The 11,319-nt window shown below is 42.4% G+C and overlaps 1 protein-coding gene across 5 annotated transcripts in view; it reads left to right on the top strand.

Annotated features, from left to right (window-relative positions):
• The first annotated feature begins 1,412 nt into the window (after window positions 1-1,412).
• NLGN1 (neuroligin 1) overlaps window positions 1,413-11,319 on the top strand; it is a 330,417-nt gene continuing 320,510 nt past the window's right edge. For all 5 annotated transcript variants that reach the window (XM_049801795.1, XM_049801794.1, XM_049801793.1 and 2 more), the window contains exon 1: window positions 1,413-1,731. The gene's annotated coding sequence lies outside the window, so the exon portion shown is untranslated. The remainder of the gene's footprint in view (window positions 1,732-11,319) is intronic.

Here is an 11,319-nt window from a genome sequence, read left to right as displayed (position 1 = left end):
TCCTGCCATGGACATTTAGTGGGACTGAGAGAGGTAAATAGCCCGGCATGGCTGGGACTGGCCTTCGCTCCTCTGGGATGTGCTCTCAGGTGAGGGGTGTAAAAGCTTATCAAATTATCGGGCACCTTCAGACCTCGCCTGGGGCTACATGCTTGGAAACATGAGTGGGTGTGCTGTGCTTGATTAGCGTCAATATTTTAAACCGAGGTGGATGTTGACGCAACAAATTACAGATTTTTAAGACAATTTGAAGGGAATTCTCTTCTAAAATAACAGGAGATGTTAATGAGCTCGCCACAAGAGGCTTAACCCAGGATGCTTATAGTCCTTTAGTGTGTGATTGTGGCTGTTTTTAAAAAAATGAATAGACCTTTCAGAATTCAAGGGACTATTTTCCTGCCCCTTCTGATCCGGCCTTCCTTTCTCCCCACATACCCCGAGTTGTCAACTTTCATTCTCTACCGTGATCCCAGAAAGCACGAAGGCCGGGATCGGCGAATACTTTTTTTCTCAAGTAAAAAGAGAAAGTAGGCAATGAAAAATAATTAAAAGATTTCAGGAAACAGCAGGGAGGAAAAAAAAAGAAAAAAAAAAAAAAGAAGAGCCACATCTATCTTGCGTGCAGACAGTGACAGTCTAAGTACATAAGATCATGGTTTCTTGCTAAATTATACCCGTGCGAACTATCGTAGCGTCGCACACAGGTACGGTTTAGGAAGAGGCAGCAGCCCTCCCTCCCGCAGGTGCATCCAGCCTTTTTATCCCCTATAGGCACCACTTTAATCCCCCCCCCACCCCTACACCAGGGTGCATGTGCTTCATGCGGCTGCCTGTAGCCGGCAGAGGGGCTCCCCCCAGACTTGCTATTTTTTCCCCCCGGAGGCAGGTTGTTCTGGCCGGGGGAGCGGGGCCGGGGCGGTGCGGGGAGCGGGAGCGGGGCCGGGCCGGGGCGGTGCGGAGCGGGGCCGGGGCGGTGCGGAGCGGGGCCGGGGGCTGCCCGCGTTATTCTCCGCGCCGCCGCTGGGGGTATCTTTGTACCATTTTTCATCCAGCAGCAATTTGGAGTGGAAACGTGTAATAGGGGGGGAAGAAAAAAAAAAAAAAAAAAAAAAAAAAAAAAAAAAAAAAAAAAAAGCAAGCAGGGTTCTCGGCGGTTTTAGCGAGCCGTGCATCCAGGAGCCAAAAAGATTAACACCCCCCTCTCCCACCACCACCCCCCCGTACCCCCCCGCACACTCACACACACACACACACACACACACACCACACACACACCCGCACCCCTCGGGGCACCGTCGCGGCTCCGAGCTCACCCGCCGGACATCAAGCGAAGGGGATTCGTCTGGAGGGCAATTTCGGATCGGGAGGGGGGGTGTGTGTGTGTGTGTTGGGGGGGGGGGGGCAGATCTATTGGATTAGGAGGATTATCTGCTTGCAGACGGAGAGAAGTAGCGTTTGATCATTTCTATTGCTTGCCTGATGGTCGGATTTAAATGGAGGTGGCTCGGCACGGATGAGGCTGAATTCCGGATGGGGATTTCCAGTCCCCCCCTCCCCTCGCCCCGATCCGAGGAAAGGGGAGAAAAATATATAAAAATCGATATAATTCGGAAGTGTCCGGGGCGCGATTGAGAAACCTCCAGCTCGCAGCGACCGGGAGAGAGAGCCGGAGGAGGCGAATCCAGTGAATTACAGTTTCAGCTACGATTGCAGAAAAGCGGCCGTGAACTGGTAAATACTTTGATGCTCTCGGCGTGCGGGGCGAGCCCGAACCGGGATGGAAGGGCTGACCGGGCCGGGCTCAGCACCGGCCCCCGGGCAGGGCAGGGCGGCTGCGGGGCCGGGGCGAGGGGGCTGAGCCCGGGGCCGCTTTGCAGTGCCGCTTTACGAGCCCTCTCCCCGTGGTGTGTGTGTGTTATGGGGGGGGGGGTGGTGGGTGTCCGCGGACAGCGAAGATGGCATTTCAGCTGCTTGCAACCGGCCCGGCCAGCGGAGCGGGGCTGGGGTGCGGAGGATGCGCGGCTGCGGCGGGCGAGCCCGCCCGAGCGCTGCTTCGGGGTGGGGGGGGGGGGGGTGGGGGGAGAAGCAACCGCGGTGCGGTGCTGGGGGGAGGATAGGGTATTCGCAGGGAGATTTCCACCTGCCCCAAGCACGGTCCGCCCGCCGGCTCCTGCCCCCCACCCCCGTCGCTCCCCCCAGCCAACTTTTCCTCCGCCGCCCCCCCCCCCCCCCGGGAAGGCCGGGGCCGCCGCTCGCCTTTGGCCCGGGCACGGAGCTGCTGGGAGCTCCCCGGTGCCGCGTCTCTTCCTCGGCTGCCATGCCTGATGGAGGGATTGGATTTGGGATTTTTTTTTTTTTTTTTTTTTTTTCCTTCAGACATCTTCTCGCTTGGGTGTTAAGTACTGGGTTTTTGTCTCTCCCCCAACCCCCCCCGCCTGCTCCCCCCCCCCCCCCCCCAAGCCTTTTTCCTGACGGATCCGCCTCATCTTCACTTGCCGAAGGAAAATCAATTTTCAACAGGTTTAATTAAAATTAATCAGTCAAATTACTTAATATTAATTGACTTATAATTAAAGCCAGAAAGTTACCTTGGAATCAGGAGAAAGGATGTTCTCTCGAATCGTTTTAAGGATGCATATGGTTTTAGAGCAATTACATTAAAATAATGGTTTAAATAAAACAAAACAGAGCTTGATTAAAGTGTTGCTTTCTTGCCGCTGCAGGTGACACAGTCTGGACAAGCTATTTTCTTCTGCAAATTTGCTGACCTTTTTAAGGAATATCATTTCAGTTTGACACTGCTTTTGCTTTCTGGAAGGCCAGTTTGCTGTAGTTCTAACAACTGTGGCATTAAAAATCCACTAGTATAAAATGGAAATATATCTTATAGAAGTTATAAATATCAAAGTGAATGTTTTTAGCACGTTTAGATGTTCTGTGAATTTGAAATGAAGCAGATTTTTTTTTTTTTTCCCCAGCAGAAGTGTAAGAAATTGTTTTAGGAAATATTTTTTCCAGTACTGCCATCCACTGTGGCAGTATTTGCATTTATCCAGAGCCTTAGTGGGACCAGCCTGTACTGGTAAATTCAGAGAGATAATTTGTATCTGAAACTATGTATTTGTGACAATGCTTAAAACAACTTTTTCATGCTCCCGTAAGACCTAGGTTGTTTTTTCGGTTTGCTTGTTTTTTCCAGTAGTAGCATTTTTGATGCATGTAGACTATCGTTACTGGTGAAAGAGCAACACTGTGAGCTTTGGGACCTTTTCTCCTACTTTTTTTCTGGGCTGACTTAATTGAAGCAAAGGATACCTATGGAATTGCACATACTTTATTACAGGCACCTGACAAGTGAAAGACCCATGTGTGATATAAATGAACATTTAAAACCAGAGCCTGGGCCCTGATTTTCAAAGATACTGATTCCCATTGACTGCACTGAGACTTGTGTGGGCTCAACAGCTGTAACACACAGCCCACTTTTGCATCTTTGAAATTAGATTTGCAGATTGGGAGCCAGAAGCTAAGTAGCCATGTTTGGAAATACCGGTTGGGTGGTTTGGGTTTTTTTTTTTCCCCCCTCTTCCCCCTCCACCCCCCCCACCCCCCAATTTCTGGTGCACGATGCAGGGTTAAAGAAGACTACTTCTTAGTTACTTTTGATAAATGACACTGGTTTTCTTAGACTACAGCTACAGACTGCAGCAATGTTGCAAAAGCAGTTTTGCAGCGAATGATTAGGGCATCCTTAGATACATATGAAGAGATGCTGTTTATATTTCATGTGAATCATATGCAGACTGTGGGAAGAAAAATGAGGCTGAGGATAATCATACTAAGTGTGCTGGGAAGCAGGGTTTGGCTGAACACCTCTGTTTTGTGATTAACTGAAGTAGCAACGAAAGCCATCAGAGAGCGTTCAGGCTGTTTAAGGCTGTAAGTTGTGTAGAAGCAAGGAGGAGAGCTGTCGTCCTGATACTGCTGTGGTTATCCTACCCCTTTTTCTACGGTGGGGTAAGAAGATAATATCCTAGCTGTTGATACTTAAACATCCTTAACAAAGTGGGTTTGCTCTGGATTATTTGGCTGGAGGTGGAGCAGTCTGCTGAGGAGGGTTATTTAAAGACTGGGACAGAGCTGTAGGCAGATAAATTGATTTGCAAGTGAATGGAGGATTTGAACATGGTAATGGTGGTAGTTTTATTTTTTATCAGTTTGCATATTTAATATCCACTGGCATACACACAAGCATAAACCACTCTAATTGTTCAAATGGAGTCTGGGGAAAAGAGAAGAAAGCAGAGGCTTAGATATGGTCTCAGTTCGTAATGGATTGGCTTGCCTTTCTTTATTAAAAGCAAATATACATTCCTTTCTAATAGAGACGTGGAGCTGTATTACAGATCCTTGGCTAGCTTTGAATTATTTGTTTGATGTCATATTTATTATGTTTTTTTAATCACATGAAAAAGAAACTATTTAAAAATTAAATAGTGAAAAAGAAGGGCAAAAAGAGACAGACATTCTTTGAAAGCAAATAATGAAAAGACAACATTTTGCCAGAGATTCAGTAGAAACCTTTGAGGATTTCCTTTAATAAAGGATAGGCAGTAATCAATCTGATCCAGTAAACAATATAATTTCCGATTAGTCCCAGATATCCATCCGTGGTAAGGATAAGAGGTAATGATAAAAAATAGATCCTGGCTGATGAATAAAGGCTGAATAAAAGCATTTTTCCATTGCTGTAGCCCTGTTTCTGAGCTCTCCGTTCTGAAGGAATGTATGCATTCAGAGGGGGATGCCTGCCCTGCTACCCGGTCATTGCAGAAGAGTTTGTATGGGAGGGAGGGAGGGAGTTAGGGGATGCAAAAAAAACCACCTCAAGCTGATGGGGAAACTTCGCCATGTATTGCATATTGAAAGCACATCCTGTAGTTTTAATGACAAATGATGACATTACATTGCCCAGAATGACTATTGAATTATCACAATTACAAGGGGAAGGTGTGTTGACTTCTTGGTGACTCAGCTCCACATTTCTACCTGCCTCTGAAGACCCCACATGTGTTCCAACAGACTTAGTTTTCATAATTATTAATTGCTAGTTAATCATGTGCTGCGTATTATCCAGGCATAAAAAGTGACTAGTTGGCTACTTAGTACCACGGTCAAGTTTTTCTGCGCTCCCAGTCTACCGTGCCACTTTTCACTAAGAACAGGAAGGTGACGTAAAGGGACGCCGTCTGTGTGAAACCACAGGGCACCATGTCTACTGGAAATATCCTTATGGTAATCAAGCCATGTAAAGGTCTGGGCTGCATACATCAGTGTAAAATGTTTTTTTTTTCTCACTGCTGTGGGCAAATAAAAGATGAGGCCATTAAAAGAAAAGCAATTGGAGTTCCCCTTCTCCCATTTGTTGAATTCTTCTGTTTTGTCCTTATAAAATTTTCTGCATAATCAGTTTTAGTGCTGCCTTTGGGTAGTCTGTTACTTTCCGTTGATGCTTGGTTAGGTCTTCTGCACCATATTAAGGCAGAATGTAATGCTTGGAAATTAGCAACATGTGACTGTAAAATCATAAAAGTGATCAAGGACACTTCACAAATATTATATTTCAAGTGACTCATACTCCTTTAACCAAGCAGAGAACTTAAGTGGCAATTTAAAAATATGTTTTCTAAATTTCCTCAATCACATCCTGCCTAGAGATGCCATTAGCCCACTTGTTGAACTGGTTCTGGGAATTTAATGAGGGGAATACGTTTCTGTTGGATTTTATACTTTTCTTTAATTCCATCTTGTCTGAAGCTTTTAAGTTCAATACCCAAACTTAAAATCATTCTTCAACTTCTGCTTTCCCAACCCTGTTTCCAAAAAAGCACTTGAAAGCAGTAAAGTGTGATGTAGGCACATAGCGTTAGAAATATTCATGAGGAGAAAAGGGCAACTTATTTAGAAGAAACCTTACTACATAGGTATACTGAATATTTTGACATCCTCAAACCTGTGTAAAACAGGCATTGTGGGATGGAGCTTTTGCTTCTTCAGCTGGTTTCTCAAAGATGAGTTGCTTCTGTGGAGACTTGGGCCCTGAAATAGTCGCCACGAGACTCCACTGCTGGCTTAGGAAACACTTCTGTCGCCGGAGCCATGGTCAGCATGACCGGGACATGACCACAGGGAGACCCGAGACTAGTTGCTGTAACTTCAGTAAGTGTCTTTCTCACAGATAGTGGTAGAAAATGAAAACAGGACAAGGAGCTGAATAATAGGAGCTGCACATGAAGTCAGATGGAAAGAGTAAATCTTTGTAGACATTTAATGGTGTTATATTCTAAGCTTTTGGGAAATTTTATTTGAAATTTTTTTACAACAGTAAATATAGTCTGTGCTATATCCTATTTCTATTTCATGTGAGAGAAAAATTCCCCGTCTATGGCACAACACTTTACTGCTACCATTACTGCAGACTTTATAGATCAGAGATGTGTCAGCATGTTAGCTTTAGCTGTGATGCTTTTTTTGTGTGAAACCTTATGGGCCTTGCAGCCACTTTCTCATACTGACACTCATAAAACGTTCAAGTTCTCATATTTATTATTTAATTTGCTTCCTATATAAAGCAACAGAGCTCTTCGATACATGAATGTGAAGCCAAAAATGACAGGCAGGCATGAATGGGACTAATGAGTTTTAATAATGCACACATTAGAAACTGCTAAAGGAAGTTTAATTAAGAAAAACAAGTTAAGCATGAAATTCATTTTGGAACAAATACAAGTAAAGTCACAGATGTACAGAATGCTGCATCACAGGAAACGGACTCTCAAGTTGATAGATCCCTATAATGCCAATATTGCACTCGAAATGTAGTGTGCACTCTACAGTTCTGGAAAGCATGGTAACACCATTCAAGAGCACTTTCAAAGTTGAGTTAGAGATGTCGGGTTTGTGATTAACGAATTATATTTATGCCTCTGTGGATTTTATGATGAGTTGGAATTTGATCCCAATTACCCTGATGGAATTGAGACCAGAATCTGATCAAGTAAGAAAAGCATTTGCTCTTTTTTTGTGCCACAAGGAAGTTTGTGTTTTGTTTTGTGTGGGTTTTTTGTTTGTTTGTTTGTTTTTTTAAATTCATCTTACTGAAGAGCTAGTTATTGATCTAGCTCTACAACAAGGGGTTTGTATGCTTTGGAACCGTTATTGTACGGTATCCAGGTAGAAAAGCAATTCATAGACAAATCTGAGTTCATGCAAGCATCTTTGTTTTCAGAGCTCTCTCTCAAGAAATGGTAATAACTGTATTTTAGCTTTTTTTTTTTACCTTGATGTCCTAACGTCCCCCAAAATAGGAAAATAAAAAAGTGGTATCTTTCTTATGAATCTGATATGAAAGCTTGCCTTAGGTGATGAACTACTAGCATTAAAGATAGTATTATAATTGTATTAAAGGTAGCAAAGAAAATCCAATTTACTTTTCTCATATGATTAATCCCAGTGAACCAAGGGTTAGCCACCAATATATATCGGGTAATGAACTTTGTTACTAATTCTATAGCTTAATTTTTCACCTGCAAGAGATGATAAAAGAACACTTAGTTTCAGGGGCATCTGGGTGGTTTCTGGTATACTCTGTTAGAGTGATCAGATGGGAAGCATGTGAATGTTTTATAAAGCGTTAATCAAAGCAAGTTTAATCCACTTGACATCATGATACACAATATGCAGATTTCAATACTGAAGATCTTAAATGAGAAACATCTGGGATATTTTATTCTCCACTATGACCTCTGATTAACATGAGTTCAGCTGAATTTCTACAGTAGGTCAAAAAATCTTCATGTCCTGAAGCACGCTACTGCCATCAACAGAATAGCCATTTGTTCATTTAGCTGAATAGTTACAGTACTCAAAAGTGAGTATAATGTGTGGTCCATTTAAGAGTTAACAGTAAGCTGCTAAAAGGAATAAAGGTTCACTTCAGTGCCCATTATATTCCAAGCCAGTGCATCTGCCATTTTTAATTTAAATCTGTATTACTTAGCTGTCTAAAACTTTACACATAAGTGACAGAGTTACCCATTCTTTCTGTTATGGGTAAAATCACCATTTTGTTACCTACTTACTGTGCAAAATGTCAGACAGCTATAGTCCACATTAAAAAATTGTAGCCAACTTCTGGTAATATAAACAATTACTTCAGCTAAGAAGTAGAACTATTTTAAGAAAATGATTTATTGATACGAGTAAATGGAAGATAATAAGACTTAAGTGACCCTCTTCTTCTTATAGGTTTAATTTGTCTAATTCAAAAACAGCTTAATAGACAATTATGATCAGAAGTCTTCCTATTTTGGCAAACGAAGTTGCAGAAATTATTTAAAGGGATCTTTTGATCATGAAAATACTAATTAATAATGAGTTAGTATTAGTGAATATTCCCACTAATGGGGAAGAACAAAAATATAGCGAAGCTGAAAAATGCATGACAATTTCAATGAGTCTGATAACACCTACTCAGTTCAATTCAACTTTTCGCTAATTCGTGGTGTACTGCGTGAATACTGGTTTTAAATATTGTATTTTTTCTAATTTGGTTGTAAGGTTTTGTGTACAAAACATGATGTTAAATCACAGAATCCTAGAATGTTTTGGATTGGATAGGTTCTTAAAGATCGTCTAGTTCCAACTCCCCAGCCACGGGCAGGGACACCTTCACTAGACCAGGTAATAATAGAGGTAAATGTGAGAATGGCACTGAGGAATCAGTCTCTCTGATCTGGGAGTGATTATTTACACAGCTTGTAGCATCTGGAAGTCCTTACCACTGAGTTGTTTGTGGACATGTGTAGCATAACACTTGTAATCTCATACTAATGTGGGGTGGGACTGTGACCCCATCAGAATAATGTCTTATTCGTACCGGTGTTGGCGATCTCGGCAAGGTTGTGCCTCTCAATAGGGCTGGATTTGTAGCTGCCTTCTGGAGCCTCCAGACCTGTAGCTGCTCTCAGGTGGAGGGGGTGCTGGCATGTGGGAGTTAACCAAACCCAACCAGAGCTGTACCCTTCTTAGGTGTGTGTATTCAGGGTTGCAGTTTCCTCCATTATCGCTTCATACACCTGTTTTTCTAAAATGCACGTAGTTAATTTCTTGAACTAAATACATGTAAATCCCTTCACCAAGTATTTATGGAAATACCCAAGAGCAGGGTCTGTTTCAAAAATCTTTACTACTCTATATAGAGAAAATATGCTGTATTTGACACAACGCTTCCCTTTGCTAACTTGAAACGTGAAAGAAGAGATGGGAAATTCTGTGATGCGTCTCTTGAGGATTTGTCCGATCGTGTTTACGATTGGTGTGTCACACCGACCCAGCGTTCAGCCTGGGTCAGAGTCTTTCCTTTAATGGCTTCTGTTCCACTGGCCACGTTCCTGTTTGGCATCGTGGCGTATTTTAGAACACGGATTTCTTTTTAGAGACGTGAAACATCTTTGGGCTCTTAGTTCTAAGTAGAGACTGTTGTAAGTAAAAATGGATGCAAATGTAGTTGGTTCTGCAAAATAGCATTTGTGTTTTGAAATGAACTGGCATTGTGTGGTGTTCAAAACTCTTACAATCGCTTTCTATGAGTATTTGTGCAATTGGGATTTACTCGCAAAATTGAGGTGGAAGGGAATTTTTAAGCATGAATATCAAATCACAGAGTACATCTTCAGCTAAAAAGAAAACAGCTGGTGGTGTAAAGATACCATAACAATGCCTTTACATGTGCTGAAGCTGGCATATGGCCGGAAGCCTTGGGTGCCACCAAAGGTTTTATTAATCCGTTGGAGCTATTGACAGGTGGTGCAGTTCAAGACATCCCTTAAGATTTGAAGCTCTGTGCATGAGCAACAGAGGAGTTTAGCTGCTGCAGTTTGCAGCAGATGTGACCTGTTGTGGGATGCCCTATGTCATTGGAAATGCAAAGATGCACTGAAGTTATCTTGGGTTGTTCGCTCCTCGGCATACTAAATGCCTCTCTAAAGTATTTCAGAATCTGAGCTATAAAGTAATTTAAATTCAGAAAGGAAGATAATAAAATAATAGATGATAGAAAAAATCTCTACATAGTAGAGACTGTTCCAAAGACCATGAAAGACTTTATCAAATACCTTTTACAGGAGAATTCATTTGTGTTACCACAGGGAACAATTGTGATCCTCACATCTAGACGGTAATAAAATCTGAAAATGTTTCTCCTCCTCCTCAGATCCACAATATTTTGATGCTGAAGCTCGCCCCAAATTGATCATTATTACTCTTTAGTTTATTCTCCCGCCCATCTCCCTGATCATTCCTGCTCCTGTCTATTGCTTCTCTTTCTTTCCACTGTTTAGTCAAGTCCAGATACCGAGGGAAGGTCCATGTAGATCACCTGCTGGAGGACTAAGGAAAATTTGGTCCAGCATTGACTCTCAACAAGTAAAAAATATGCTCCAGGCCGGCTTCCCTGCTTGCCTTTCCACCTAGTGCTGGAAATAAAATTTTGGCATAAGAGTCTCAAAGGATTTGAGTAATCTCTTTATTTGCATGAGTTTGTGTTTTTAATGTTACAGCTTCAGGGCAGCCAATGACAGGCTTGAATGTTTGACCTCTCAGTCTCAAAAGTAAACTGTTAGCCATTTAAAAAGAAAGGCTTGTGGTGGAAAAAAAAGCAAATCCAAAATTCAAGTTAGAAACACAATGAAATTCTGTTGGTTCCAATTCGGCAAGTGCTTTACAGTTTACTGTCCTGTATAGCCCGTAAATCTATTCACTGAAGATAGCTCCTACCCAGCAGTTAACTAATTAAGTATAGCCAAACACAGCACTGAGTTCTATTCTTACCTTTTGAGCCTCCTGTCTCTGAGTAAAACCTTGTCCATGGGAGGCAAACCAGAACTTTAGATCACAGCAATGGCAAAACAGCTGCTGGACAAGTGTAAAACTATAGCCCAGCTCTCGGATTTGCTTTGAATTTACATTTACATTGAATTTACCATTTTAGGTATCAAAAGTATCTTAAAAAGTTGTCTTAGATCTGAAAACAGGTCTAAGACTTTTAAAGTGGAAGTGCTGAATGAATTATCAGTAGCATCTGGGTAGTTTTCCACATTGAACCAACTCGGCAGCTTGAAAAGAAGGAGAATGCTATGGTTTGGCACAGCTACGTTGAATTTGGTTTGCCCTTAGAACTTCCCCAGACCGTGTAAATGAGCAGGAGGGCTACCGAGATTAAGTTCCTGCTATTTACAAGTTTGAGTTTGAGAAAGAAGA

This window comes from Accipiter gentilis, chromosome 6 (assembly GCF_929443795.1).
Source record: "Accipiter gentilis chromosome 6, bAccGen1.1, whole genome shotgun sequence".
NCBI classification, from domain to species: Eukaryota; Metazoa; Chordata; class Aves; order Accipitriformes; family Accipitridae; genus Astur; species Astur gentilis.
Note: the sequence above shows the minus strand (reverse complement) of the source record. Positions and strands in the feature narration are given on the sequence as shown.